Source organism: Macaca fascicularis, chromosome X (genome assembly GCF_037993035.2).
Source record: "Macaca fascicularis isolate 582-1 chromosome X, T2T-MFA8v1.1".
Lineage (NCBI taxonomy): Eukaryota > Metazoa > Chordata > Mammalia > Primates > Cercopithecidae > Macaca > Macaca fascicularis.
In genome coordinates, this window is record NC_088395.1 from 82,202,253 (window position 1) to 82,217,577 (window position 15,325).

Here is a 15,325-nt window from a genome sequence, read left to right on the forward strand (position 1 = left end):
AAAGTGATCATCCTGCCTCAGCCCCCAGAGTAGCATGCGCCTCACACCTGGCTAATTTTTTTTTTTTTTTTGGAATTTTAGTAGAAATGAGGTCTCACTATGTTGCCTAGGCTAGTCTTGAACTCCTGGACTCAAGTGATCCTCCCACCTTGCCCTTCAAAAGTTCTGGGATTACAGATATGAGCCACTGCACCTAGCCTACTACATTTTCTTGATCCACTCATTGGTGGATGGACATTCAGGTTGGTTCCATAGTTTTGCAGTTGTGAATTTTGCTACAATAAACATATGCATACAAGTGTATTTTTGATATAATTAATTCTTTTTCTTTGGGTAGATACGCAGTAGTGGGATCGCTTCACTGAATGGTAGATCTACTACTTTTAGTTCTTTAAGAAATCTCGGCTTTTTTCCGAGGAAGCTGGTGTTGCCGAGATTGCCAAAATGCTTTGGAGTTTTTAACTGAATCTAAGAAAAGTCCAAAATAGATTTGAGACTGTAAAAACAGAAACTGCAGCAAGGGGGATTCAGTGCCAATGCATCAACAAAAAAGACAGCCAGAGTTAGTGGAAGGAAATCTTTCTGTTTTCGTGTTCCCCACGGAGCTCATATTTTATGCAGATGATCAGTCAACACATAAGCAAGTGTTGACACTGTACAATCCCTATGAGTGTGCCTTAAAGTTCAAAGTTTTGTGTACTACTCCAAATAAGTATGTTGTCGTTGATGCTGCAGATGCAGTAAAGCCTCAGTGTTGTGTGGATATTGTAATTCGTCATGGAGATGTTCGATCCTGTCACTATGGTGTAATAGACAAATTTCGTCTTCAAGTTTCTGAGCAAAGCCAGAGGAAGGCTTTGGGAAGAAAAGAGGTTGTTGCTACTCTTCTCCCATCAGCAAAAGAACAACAAAAGGAAGAAGAGGAAAAAAGAATAAAGGAACATTTAACTGAAAGTTTAGTTTTTGAGCAGTCATTTCAACCAGAAAACAGAGCTGTCTCCTCAGGACCTAGTTTACTAACTGTCTTCCTGGGAGTGGTGTGCATTGCAGCCCTGATGCTGCCTACAATGGGGGATGTGGAATCGCTGGTGCCTCTCTACCTCCACTTAAGTGTGAATCAAAAATTAGTGGCTGCTTATATCGTAGGTCTTATCACAATGGCCATACTTAGAACATGAGCAAGGATTTCAGTTGACTTCTGAAGTAACTCTATCTTGAAAATATGAATGTGGACTGCCTTTTATCTCTATTTCACTCCATTAACATGCTACAAACTATTGAATGATTTCAAGTAATTGCAGATGTATAATATATATTTTAAATTATAATTTAATTTGAAGGACTGCAGAACATTATTTTACAGACAGCAAGGATGCTTCTGAGTGACACCTAGGAAATTATTTGAAGAAATTCTTTTTATACCTATACCTGTTGTGCAAGAGACTTTAAAACATTTGTTATTTGCTCACCTTTTTTTTCCAGTTCACTTTGATTGCTAGGGGTCATGTATGCTTCAAAGTTACAGGACTAAAAGAGCAAAGTGACCGGCTTAAAACTAAAATGACATTTATTCCCTAGCTACAAACATCAGCGTTATTATGTTAATCATACCTTACCCTCTATCATTATAAGCGGTTGCCATGGTGTTTCTAAAAGTAAGTGTTTTACCATTTATGTGTAGAGGGGAACAAAGCATAAAGTACTAAGGGATCATGCTTATCCTAGTGTCTCACAGAAGACAGGACATATTAATTTTGTGAATTACAGAATGGGTTGTGGTCCAGACACCAAGAATCATAGGGGTTTTTTAAAGAAACCTAATGGAAGTAGGGTGACCTCTCTCTTTGGCCTAAGAGTTCTAAAGGAAGGTAGGCATCTGTTTAATTAGTTGGTTCACCCTGGCTTTACCTCTGGTTAATGCTTTGTGTTAACAGGAAGGAAAAATCACTTTATCTTTTCTTCTAAGCCCCTTCCCCGCCTGACTTGCCCAGACTGGGATTACCAGATACCAGGTGATTTATGTGGAGATGATTTTTCACCTTTAAACTCTAAGCCAAGTGTAGGAAACTCTTCATAGCTGTCTCGATTTTATATCAGTCACTGAGACTTTTTTTAAAGTTTTTATTTATTATTAAGACAACTTTGCCAAAAAAAATCCCCTAAGCACAACTATTTACATTTCTTTATAGCCTCTTCTGATGTCTAACACATATATGCAGTTTTAACTGTTACTGTCACAGTAACTGATCTTTTGTCTAACAATTTTTACCTGAAAGCACAATGCATTAAGAGTCTCTTGAAAATCATCTTTCAGATCTTTTTACAGAATGAATTTATGCACTGCTACAAACACAAATGTATGCCTGAGGTTGGTTTTTGCAGAAAATAGTCTCCGCTTCTAAAAACTTCTATGTCTAGTCTTCCATAGGAAATCCTCACTGTTTAACCATGTGAGGAGCCTAAGTCATTAAACGGATCATATCTGTACATTGTGTAATGAATGAAAAGCACATAAATGTAATCTACTTTGAACTTTGTAAAAATTATGTGTGGAGGCTATTCTTATTTATCCATCTCAAGTCCTGTGTGTGCACGTGTGCACAAGTGCACATACGTTATGTATGTGTGTATAATAACACATTGTAAAGAACAGAAATTACTTTAAAAAATAAACAGAAATGGAGACCTGAAAAAAAAAAAAAAGAAATCTCCATACTATTTTCCATAGAGGTTGTACTAATTTACATTGTGACCAGCAGTGTTTAAGCATTCCCTCTTCACCACATCCACATCCACATCTGTTATTTTTTTGACGTTTTAATAATGGCCTTTCCTGTAGGGGTAAGGTGGTATCAGATTGTGGTTTTAATTTGCTTTTTCCTGATGATTAGTGATGTTGAGTATTTTTTCTTGTTTGTTCGCCATTTGTATATCTTCTTTTGAAAAATGTCTATTCATGTCATATGCCCACGTTTTGATGGGACTTTTTTTTTGCTGATTTGTTTGAGTTCCTTGTATATTCTGGATATTGGACCTTTGTTGGATGCATAGTTTGCAAATATTTTCTTTCATTCTGTTCATTGTCTGTGTACTCTATTTCTTTTGTTGTGCAGAATCTTTAGTTTAATTAGGTCCCATTTATTTATTTTTGTTTTTGTTGCATTTTCTTTTGAGGTCATATTTGTTGGGAACAGGCTGCAAAATCTGGCCATAAACTGGCCCCAAAACTGGCCATAAGCAAAATCTCTGCAGCACTGTGACATGCTCGTGATGGCCTTGACACCCACGCTGGAAGGTTGTCAGTTTACTGGAATGAGGGCAAGGAACACCTGGCCCACCCAGGGCAGAAAACCACTTAAGGCATTCTTAAACCACAAACAATAGCATGAGCGATCTGTACCTTAATTAAGGACATGTTCATGCTGCAGATAACTAGCCAGAGCCCATCCCTTTACCTCGGCCCATCCCTTTATTTCCCATAAGGAATACTTTTAGTTAATCTATAATCTATAGAAATAGGGGAGCTTGGAAGCATCAGGGTAACAATGGGACAAGTGTGGACTCTGGTTCGTTCCACCTTGGAACCTTTTCACACTAATGATGAGGAGGAAGGGAAGTATAATGAGTAACAGAAGAGGTGACAGAGCAGGTTTGTTTGCCAGCTAAAGCGGCAAAGGAGGGAGAGGTTCATCCTTACCCTTCTCCACCCCCTCCTTATTTTGAAGAAAAAGAGTGGTCTGGCCCTGCAGACCTTTCTTTTCTGGAGGATACTGGGTGAAAATAGTTTCCTCAGTGACTGTTCAAGCAGCACCTTGAGCAACCACTCTCAGTTCTATTCAGGCAGGAATTCAGCAAACTAGATGAGGGGGTGATTTAGAGGCTTGGCAGTTCCCTGTTAGAATATACCACCCAGATCAACAGGGAAATATTATAGCTACATTTGAGCCTTTTCCTTTTAAAACTGGGAAACGCCATGAGGGGCCCATCCCAGACCCCATTCCAAACTGGGACATTTCTGGCTCAGGCCATTCCCTCACCCCTGTACAATGTCTGTCCCCTGCCACAGCCAGTAGTGCCGCAGTAGATTTATGCTGCAAAAAAGCTGTGAGCGTTCTTCCTGGGAACTCCCACAAAAAGTTCCAACAGGGGTCTGTGGATCTTTGCTAGCAGGGATGATGGGATTACTTCTAGGAAGGTCTAGTTTAAATTTAAAAGGGGTACAAATACAAACAGGAGTCATTGATTCAGATTACAATGGGGAAATTCAGATTGTTATATCTACTTCTGTTCCCTGGAAAGCAGAGCCAGGGGAGCATATAGCACAGCTCCTGATTGTGCCGTATGTGGAAATGGGGAGAAGTGAAATTAAATGAACAGGAGGATTTGGAAGCACAAATAAACAAGGCAGAGCAGCTTATTGGGTGAATCAAATTACTGATAAATGTCCTACCTGTGAAATAACTATTCAGGGAAAGAAATTTAAAGGGTTGGTAAATACAGGAGCAGACATTTCAATTATTTCTCTACAGCACTGGCCGTCCACATGGCCAGTTCATCAACCCACTCAATTTAACATAGTTGGAGTTGGTAAAGCCCCTGAAGTATATCCAAGTAGTTATATTTTGCCTTGTGAAGGGCCTGATGAACAACCTGGGACTATTCAGCCAATTATAACTTCTGTACCTATAGATTTATGGGGAAGAGATTTATTACAATGCTCAGTTACGATTTCATACAGATGAACAACTGATGACAAAAACAAACAAGGGGGAGAAACAGGGATTACAGGACAGCCCATATATAATTGAATCTAACATTGTTAGCTTTAAATTTTTTGAGCCTCCCTAAAGGCCAGATGTTATCAGCAGCTGAACAGCATCTACAGAAACAAGCTGCAAAGACAAAAGCAGAACAACTGGTTTAGTAGAGAGATCCAATAACGAAAAGTTGGGAAATAGGTAAAATAATAACTTGGGGTAGAGGTTATGCTTGTGTTTCTCCAGGCCAAAATCAACAGCCAATTTGGATACCATCAAGAAACCTGAAAGCTTATCATGAGCCAGATGCCAAGGAAGAGATTCCAAGAGGATCCCGAGAACCCCCCAGTTGCAGTCATGTCGAGACTGAAGCTGATGAGGACCCCAACTGTCATGAACAACACCCGTCGAACACAGCCATCCACCTTGGGACAGATCAAGAAGCTGTCACAGATGGTGGAAGAAAACCTGAGGAAAGTGGGACAACCAGTCACAATGAGTAATTTAATGGTAGCTATGATAGCATATCATATCACCACTGCCATGAGTATTCCTTCAACAAGGGCTGACACAGAGATCAATTATACATATTGGGCATATTTATCAATCTTGGCTGGCAATAATGCCTGGATGTGATTACTCTATGACACAGTTACACATGCTTTCTGGTCTCAATATTTACCATAATAAATCTGCTCCTATAATTGAGGCATACCGCCCTCAAAAACCTATTTGTAAACAAATTTGAACTTGGCCAGAAAAAATGAACATACTTGTTTAGGAAGATTGCATTGCAGAACAGGCAGAGATGCTGCGCAATGATTCCTATGGAATCATTATTGATCGGTCCCCTAAGGGGATGTTTAGCTTGAATTGCATTTCTCAGTCTGTGTGTCACAGCCACACTGTGTTCAGCTGGTCTGAACAAAATGGTCAGATGGTACAAATGGTACAAAGTACAGCAAGAGTTCCTATTATCTAGAACCATGGCGGTATAGTGGCACCTCAACCTCAAATGATATAGCCCATTGTAAGAGCTAAACATAAGAATCTGTGGAAACTATTAATAGCTTTTAATAAAATCAAAATTTGGGAAAGAATAAAAAAGCATCTAGAAGGATACTCTGCAAACTTGTCTTTGGATATTGCAAAAAAAAAAAAAAAAAAAAACAAAAAACAAAAAAAAACAAAACCCAACAACAAACAACAAATATTTAAAGCATCCCAGGCACACCTGACCTTAATGCCAGGAACTGGAGTGCTTGAAGTAGCTGCAGACAGATTGGCAGCTACTAACCCATTAAAATGGATAACAACACTTAGAAGCTCTGTGATTTCAATGATAATTGTGCTTTTAATCTGTGTTGTTTGTTTTTATATAGTCTGCAGATGCAGATCCTGACTCCTGGGAGAAGTAGCTCACCATGACAAAGCTGCCTTTGCTTTTATCGCTTTGCAAAACAAAGAAAGGGGACATGTTGGGAACAGGCCCCAAAATCTGCCCATAAACTGGTCCCAAAACTAGCCATAAACAAAATCTCTGCAGCACTGTGACATGCTCTTGATGGCCTTGACACCCACGCTGGAAGGTTGTCGGTTTACCGGAATGAGGGCAAGGAACACCTGGCCCACCCATGGCAGAAAACTACTTAAGGCATTCTTAAACCACAAACAAAAGCATGAGTAATTTGTGCCTTAAGGACATGTTCATGCTGCAGATAACTAGCCAGAGCCCATCCCTTTACCTCGGCCCATTCTTTATTTCCCATAAGGACCCCTGATTTCCCACTCCACACTCTGTATTTCTCTGTGTGTATCTTTAATTCCTCTAGTGCCACTGGGTTAGGGTCTCCCCGACCAAGCTAGTCTCGGCACATATTCATAAATTCTTTGCCTGGGCCAATGTCCAGAAGAGTTTTTCATAGGTTTTCTCCTGGAATTTTAATGTTTCACATCTTAGATTTAAGTATTTGATCCATCTTGAGTTGATTTTTATATAAGGTGAGATATAGGGATCCAGTGTCATTCTTCTACATGTGGATATCCAGTTAACCCAGCACCATTTATTAAATAGTGTCTTTTTCTCAATTTATGTTTTTGTATGCTTTGTTGGAGATCTGTAGGTTGTAGGTGTTTGGCTTTATTTCTGGGTTCTCTATTCTGTTTCATTTCTGTATCTACTTTTATGCCAGTACTATGATGTTTTAGTAACTATAGTCTTGTAGTATAATTTGAAGTTAGGTAATGTGATGACTGCAGATTGGCTATTTTTGCTTAGAATTGTTTTGGCTATTTGTACTCTTTTGTGGTTCCCTATGAATTTTAGGATTAACTTTTTAAATCTTTAAAAAATAATGTTGGGATTTTGATAGGAATTGCATTGAATCTGTAGATTGCTTTGGGCTGTATTCTCATTTTCACCATATTAATTCTTTCAATCGATGAGCATGGGATGTGTTTTCATTTGTGTCATCTACGATTTCTTTTAGTACTTTTGTAGTTGTCATTGTAGAGATCTTTTACCTCATTGGTTAAGTATATTCCTAGTTTATTTTATTATTTATTTATTTAGCTATTGTAACAGGGATTGAGTTCCTGATTTCCTTCTCAACTTGGTCATTGGTTATAGCAGGGCTACTGATTTGTGTACACTGATTTTGTAACTTGAGACTTTACTGAGTTTGTTTATCAAATATAGTTGTATTTTGGAGGAGTCTTTAGGGATTTCTAGGTATAAAATCCTATCATTGGCAAACAGCAATATTTTGACTCCTTCTTTTCCAATTTGAATACCCTTTATTTCTTTCTCTTGCCTGATTGCTCTGGCTATGAATTCCAGTGTTATGTTGAACAGAGGTAGTAAAAGTTGCCATCCTTGAATTCTTCCAGTCTCAGCGGGAATGCTTTCAACTTTTCCTGATTCACTACGATAAGGTCTGTTGGTTTGTCATATATGGCTTTTATTATTTTGAGGTATGTCCCTTCTATGCTTAGTTTGTTAAGGATTTTTATCATAAAGGTATGCTGGATTTTATTGAATGCTTTCTCTGAACCTGTTGAGATGATCATATGGTTTTTGTTTTAATTCTGTTTATGTGATGTATCACATTTATTGACTGACTTGTCTTAAACCATTCCTGCATCCCTAGGATGAAACCCACTTTATCATGGTTTATTATCTTTTTTGGGGTGCTGTTAGATTTGGTTTGCTAGTATTTTTGTGAGGTTGTTTGCATCTGTGTTCATCAGGGATATTGGTCTGTCATTTTTTTCTTGTTGTTTTTATGTCCTTTAATGTTTTTCATATCAGGGTGATACTGGTTTCATCAAATGAGTTAGGGAAGTTTCCCTGTTAATCTTTTGTAATAGTTTCAGTAGGATTGGTACCAATTCTTCTTTCAATGTCTGGTATAATTCAGCTGTGAATCATCTGGAACTGGGCTTTATATTTGGCAATTTTTAACTTACTGATTCAGTCTCGCTGCTTGTTATTGGTCTGTTCAGGGTATATATTTCTTCCTGATTTAATTTAGGAAGGCCATATGTTTCAAGGAATTTATTCATTTCCTCTAGATTTTCTAGTTGTATGCATACAGGTGTTCACAGTAGTTTCAGATGATCTTTTGTATTTCTGTGGTGTCAGTTTTGATGTCTCCATTTTTATTTCCAATTGAGCTTATTTGTATCTTCTCTCTTGTTTTCTTGGTAAATTTACCTAATGCTCTATCAATTTTTTTTAATCTTTCCAAAGAATCATGTCTTTGTTTCGTTGATCTTTTTGAGATCATTTTATTTTTGTTTCAGTGTCATTTAGTTGTGTTCTGATCTTTGTTATTTCTTTTCTTCTGCTAGCTTTTAGTTTGGTTTGTTCTTGTTTTTCTAGTTCCTTGAGGTGTGACCTTAGGTTGTCAATTTGTGATGTTTCAGACTTTTTAATGTAGGCATTTAGTGCTATAGACTTTCCTCTTAGCACTGCTTTTGCTGTAACTCAGGGATTTTAATAAGTTGTGTCATTATTATTAATCATTTTGAATAATGTTTAAATTTCCATCTTGATTTCATCGTTAACCCAAAAGTCAGTCAGGAGCAGATTAATTTTCATGTATTTGTATAGTTTTGAGGGTTCCTTTCAGAGTTGATTGCTAGTTTTATTCCACTGTGGCCTGAAAAGTTACTGGGTATGATTTCAATTTATTAAAAATTTTTTGAGACTTGTGGCCTATTATATGCTCTATTTGGACAATGTTTTATGTGCTGATGAAGAGAAAGTATATTCTTTTGTTCTTGGGTAGAAGTTCTGTAAATATCTGTTAGGTCCGTTTGTTCTGGAGTGCAGCTTAAATTCAGTGTTTCTTTGTTGACTTTCTGCCTTGATGATCTGTCCAGTGCTGTCAGTGGAGTGCTGAAGTTCCCCACTATTATTGTGTTGCTGTCTATGTCTCTTCTTAGGACTAGTAGTAATTGTTTTATGAATCTGGGAGCTCCAGAGTTAGGTGCATGTATATTTAGGATTGTAATTTTTTTTTTTGTGGGATCAATCCCTTTATCATTTTATGATGACTTTCTTTGTATTTTTTTATTGTTGTTGCTTTAAAATTTGTTTTTTCTGATATAAAAATAGGTACTCTTGCTTTCTTTTGGTTTCCATTTGCATTGAGTATATATTCTATCCCTTGTACCTTGAGTCTACATAAGTCCTTACATATTAGGCAAGTCTCTTGAAGATAGCATACATTTCGTTTGTGATTTTTAAACTCTATTCTGCCAATCTGTATCTTTTAAGTGGAGCATTTAGGCCATTTATATTCAAGGTTAATGTTGGAGTGTGAGGTGCTGTTCTATTAATCATATTAGTTGATACCTATATTTTGTTTTCTTCATTGTGTTATTGTTTCATAGGCCCTGTGAGTTTTATGCTTTCAAGAGGTTCTATTTTGTTGCATATTGACCTTTTGTTTTAAGATTTAGAGCTAATTTTAGCATTTCTTGTAGAGCTGGTCTGCTAGTGATAAATTCTCTCAGCATTTGTTTGTCAGAAAAAGACTGTTTATCTTCCATTTATGAAACTTAGTTTTGCTGGATACAAAATTCTTAGCTGATAGTCATTCTGTTTAAGGAGGCTAAAGATAGGACCCCAATCCTTTCTGGCTTATAAAGTTTCTGCTTAGAAGCCTGCTGTTAGTCTGATGGTTTTCCTTCTTAGGTTACCTGATGCTTTTATCTCACTTCTCTTTGAGTTTAGAAAGCCTAATGACTATTGGCCTTGGTGATATCCTTTTTGCAATGAATCTCTCAGGATTTCTCTCAGGCTTCTTGTGTTTGGATATCTAAATCTCTATCAAAGAGCTTTTCCTCAGTTATTCCCTAAAATAAGTTTTCCAAACTTTTTGCTTTCTCTTCTCCCTCAGGAACACCATTCCTTTTTAGGTGTGGCCCTTTTACACAATCCCATGTTTTTTGGAGACTTTGTTCATTTATTTTGATATTTTAAAAAACTGTCTGATTGAGTTAATTCAAAAGCCTTGTCTTTGAACTCTGAAATTCATTCTTCTACCAGGTCTGATGTATTCTTAAAACTTTCCACTACATTTTGTAATTCCCTAAATGTGTCATTCATTTGCAAAAGTTCTGATTGTTTTTTCTTTAAAATATCCGTCTTTTAGAAAATTTTTCATTCATATTCTGAATTTTTTTTTTAACATTTCTTCATATTGGTTTTTACATTTCTTTTGTATCTCCTTGAGTAGCTTAACAATCAACCGTTTGGATTTTTTATTTGTTTTTTCAATGATTTCTTCTTGGTTTGTATCCATTCTTGGAGAGTTAGTGTGAATTTTTGAGGGTGTTATAGAACCCTATTTTGTCACATTGCCAAAATTACTTTTTTGGTTTCTTCTCATTTGGCTAGACTATTTTTTCTGATTATTCTTGAATTGATTTTTTTATTCAGCTGTGTTTTAAAAATTTCTTTCCTCCCTTAAGGATTTGAGTTTAATGATTACAGTTTATTGTAGCCTATTCAGTTCTTGGTGCTTTCAAGGCTGAAGACTGTATGAGTTCCTTGGTTATATAGAGTCTTTGTATGTTAACTTTCCCAGATGCTTGTTTTAGTAGCAATGTGCTTGTTATATGAGTAAATTCACTGTTTCCTGTGGGGTTGGAGTGGCAGAGGTATCTTTTGAAACTTGTCTCTTTCCCCTGTAGCCTGTACTTTTTTATGTATTTATTTTTCTTCTGTATTTTATTTATTGGGTTGAATAGTTTATGCTTTAGGTCAGTAGAGGGGGCGTCCTCAGATAGAAACTGGCTGTGGCTAAAACAGGTGGATAAATAGAATACCTCATGGTAGGAAGAGGTCCCAGCCTTGAAAACAGTGGCTGGAGGAGCTCTCAGTGTAATGCACTAAGGTCTTATGGGGGAAGGGTGGAAGCCATGTCAGCTCCCCTGCCAGGCCAGCCAGAAAGCAATCCCATTGCCAGTCACACTCCTGACTCAGTGTTTCAGCTATTCAGATCAGAAAGGTACCTGTTTTTATCTGCAAGAATATTGATATTCCAAGTAGAGAAGTATTGTGACTCTACTTCTCATGTAAGCCCGAACCTGGAGGGCACTATTTCTGTGGGGATACAGTCACCTTGAAGTGTTCCAGAAAAGCTGTCTACAGATGCACCCATGCTGAGCTCCCATGGTGGAAGCCCAAGCTTTGTCTTCAATGGTGGATGAGTGGGAAAAGAAGTCCCCTTCTCCAAGACCCTTCACAAGCACCAGGGCTGCCTGACTGTTAAGGTAGAGCCACAGACTTTCCCTGCTGAGCCCAGCACCATACCTGTGCCTCTGCTGAAGGAAACTTCCCATAAGTAGAAATTTCTGGAATGCAAGGCCTTCCATCTGGAATTTTTTTTTTTTTTTTGTTCTACAAGCGAGCTCCCTTGCTGTGGTACACTGCCACTTCCCCTAGGAGTAGGAGTCCCTGAGAGCCAGACTACTCTGAATGCTGCTGCTTCTCTGGGTTTAGCTGCCCATTGGAGCTGGCACATTCCAGGCTGGTGCTGGGGAATGTCTGCAAGGGATCCAGTGATATGGCCTGTCTTCAAGTCTCCCAACAGTGGGTATCAACACCAGCACTGATGGGGGTGGCAGGGGAGTGATGTCGACTCTTTGAGATTCCTCGGTTATAAACAGCCTTAGTATGATGGCTTTCTGTAATGCCAGTTGCAGTAGTAATGATCTGGTCATGTAGACAGACTCAGGACCTCCTGGTTAGCTGGGGTGCTGCAGGCAGTGGTGATAGCTGAGGTCACACACAAGTTTTTTCCTTTCTAGACATGGTTATTCTATGTGGAGATGTTGTAGTGGACTGTATTGGTTGGCCTCCAGCCAAGAGATGGTGCTAGCAAGAGAGCACCAGCTGTGGTGGTAGAGGTGGGATTTGTGCTTGCTTTATATTACCCAGGGGAGGTACTTTGGTGTCTCAGGCAATGGTGGGACCATAGAGCTCCCAAAAGTTTCTGTGTTTTGTGTCAAGCTACCAGTGAGGGTGGAGGGGTAAAGGCAGGTGTGGGCTATGTCAGGCTGGTCTATACTCTGTCTTCCACATGCTGCGCAAGCAGTGGCCCTCACAGATATATAGACAAATTCGTACACTGTGGGTAAAAGTTCCAAGTATGCAAAACAACCTTATTAGTTAGAACATTCCAAGATCTCAATTCCCAGTAGCTGGACAAGGACCATTCATGACAATAGACCCTTCTGAAAATGTACAAGTTTGAGCAACTCAGACCTGCTGAGTCAACTGTTTCCTGTACAGCCTACCTTCCTGGCCCTAGGCTCAGACTCTCTTAAAGGAAAACTATTATATTTTATAATAGATATATTAGTAATGTTAGCATGAGGATGTCCAACATTTGGAGGAGCTGGTGCAAGATACAGACCTGAAGAAGCAATTAATCCACCCATAAAGCCATTGTATACGTCTTCATATTTTCTTCATATTTTTGTAGTAATTTGATTGCTTCTTCCCTTGGTCTAATGATATTTATGCTTTATGATAAACTTACCTAGAGTTATTTAGCATATTAATTAGCTGGTGGTTAACTAGATCTAGTTCCTCCTCAAGCCAATAATTTTTCACTGATATTACATCCTGAGGAGGCTTTAATTAAATTTCACAATACATAAAATTACCATTATTTGTATTATATGACCTATTAACATAAGGTAATGTAATTTTACCAACAATGCTAATGTTATACCATATCATGCAATGGTAGTAATACAGTTCTGTTTCATTCCACAAGTCAGTAAGAGTTATTATACCTTACCCAACATAATTGGCTCTTGGCCACTTAGCAGATGTTCTTAGGGAGAGGTGTCATCACAAGGGACCAGGATTCCTTTATTTCCAGGTTCCAAGTAAGATGGTAACTGATGGCTTTAACACAGACTGGGTGGCTTTAACAGCAGAAATTTATTTTCTCACAGTTCTGGAGGCTAGAAGTCCAATATTAAGGTGTTGACAGGCTTAGTGTCTTCTGACATCTCTCTTTGGCTTCAGGTACCCACCTTCTTGCTTGTCCTTACAGGATCTTTCCTCTGTGTATGTGACTCTGGTTTCTCTTTGTGTATCCAAACGTTCTCTTCATACAAGGACACCAGTCAGATTGGATTAGGGCCCATCCTAAAGGCCTCATTTTTACTAAATTGACTCTTTAAAGGCCCTATCTCCAAATATAGTAACATTCTGAGGTACTGGGAGTTAGGGCATCAACATAGGAATTTTGGGCAGGGACACAATTCAGCCCATAACATATGAGGACAAAACTATTCATATTGTCATGATTTTACTGAAATGTTCAATTGTTTACTGTTATGTACCATCTCTTTCTCATGGCAGGTATGAGTGTAATTCACAATGATTCCTATTTCTGTGAACTGCACTACAGGGTACAACTTATTTGGAACCATTCTTGGAGTGAGGGCAGGCAGAGTATACCAATGTAAATTACTCTTAACCTACTAATCTGCTATCTTTATGGATTTGGCTATTCTGAACATTTGGTATAAATGGAATCATGTAATATTTCATCAATTTCAGTTAATTTTCATGTATGATATAAGGAAAGAAGGTGACTTTACTCTTTTGCCTGTGGTTATTTGGTTGTCCCAGCACCAGTTGTTGAAAAGACCACTCATTCTCCATTAAATTGTCTTGGCATCCTTGACAAGAATCAGTTGTCCACAAATGTAAGGGTTTATTGCTGGATTCTCAATTCTATTTTATTGCTCTATGTCTCTATTGTTATGCCAGTTTTGATTGCTGTAGTTTTGTAGTAAGTTTTTAAATCAGGGGCTATGAGTCCTCCTACTTTGTTTTTCTTTATCAGGATTGTTTTGGCTATTTGGGCCTTGAAATTCGTTATTAATTTTAGGATTAACGTTTCAATTTCTACAAAATGGGTCATTTGGAATTTGATAGGGATTGCATTGAATCTGTAAGTCATTTTGGGTAGTATTGACATCTTAATAGTAAGTCTTTCAGTCTATAAACATGGAATGCCTTTTTATTTAGGTCTTCTTTAACTTATTTCAATAATGTTTTGTAGTTTTCAGTGTACAAGCCTTGCACCTCCTTTGTTAAATTTATTCCTAAATGTTTTCTTCTTTTTGATGCTATTGTAAATGGAATTGTTTTCTTCATTTCATTTTGTATTGCTTATTGCTAGTATAGATGTACAGAGGTTTTGTGTGTTGACTGTGTATCCTGCAACTCTGCTGAATTCATTTATTAGCTTTAACTATTTTTTTTAGATGTGTGTATTCTTTAGGATTTTCCACATATAAGATCATGTCATTAGCATATAGAGATAGTTTTACTTCTTCCTTTCCAATTTGGATGCTTTCTATTTCTTTTCTAATTGCTGTAGCTAGAACATCCATTACAATGTTTAATAAAATTGGTGAAAGCAAACAGCCTTGTACTGTTACAGGTCTTAGGGAAAACAATTCAGACTCTCACCATTGAGTATCATTATAAAATATACCTCTTTATCTCTATTAACACGTTTTGTTTAAAGTCTACTTTGGCTTATAATAGTATAGTCTCTCCAGTTTTCTTATGGTTTATCTTTGTATGATATACCTTTTTCCATTGTTATACTTTCTATCCACTTTTATCTTTGAACCTAAAGTATCTCTCCTTAAATAAGATACAGTTGGATATTATTTCATCCATTCGTGCAATCTCTGACTTTTGATTGGATTGCTTAATCCATTTACATTTAATATTATTAATATAGTTGGATTTGTGTCTGCAATTTTGCTTTTTCTTTTCTGCATATGTTGCGCCTTTCTTGTTCCTCTGTTCCCTTTTTTCTACTTTCTTTTGCATTAAGTGAATATTTTATAATGTTACAATTTAATTATTCTATTTTTACTACATTTTTATTAGTTTCTTATGGGTTACTTTAGACTCTCCGTGTACATCTCAACTTACCAGAATCTGCTAAATATTCTATTAGAGATAGGAAAAGCCAGTATTTTTTCTACTCTCACACACTTAACACAACATT

General features: G+C 37.5%; 1 protein-coding gene and 1 pseudogene across 1 annotated transcript in view; one reads left to right on the plus strand and one right to left on the minus strand.

Annotated features, from left to right (window-relative positions):
* The first annotated feature begins 414 nt into the window (after window positions 1–414).
* LOC102117013 (motile sperm domain-containing protein 1 pseudogene) lies at window positions 415–1,221 on the plus strand (annotated as a pseudogene).
* A 3,561-nt stretch (window positions 1,222–4,782) lies between these two features.
* The window catches only part of ZDHHC15 (zDHHC palmitoyltransferase 15), a 190,657-nt gene continuing 180,114 nt past the window's right edge, over window positions 4,783–15,325 (minus strand). The window contains exon 12 of the mRNA XM_065537823.2: window positions 4,783–4,892. The gene's annotated coding sequence lies outside the window, so the exon portion shown is untranslated. The remainder of the gene's footprint in view (window positions 4,893–15,325) is intronic.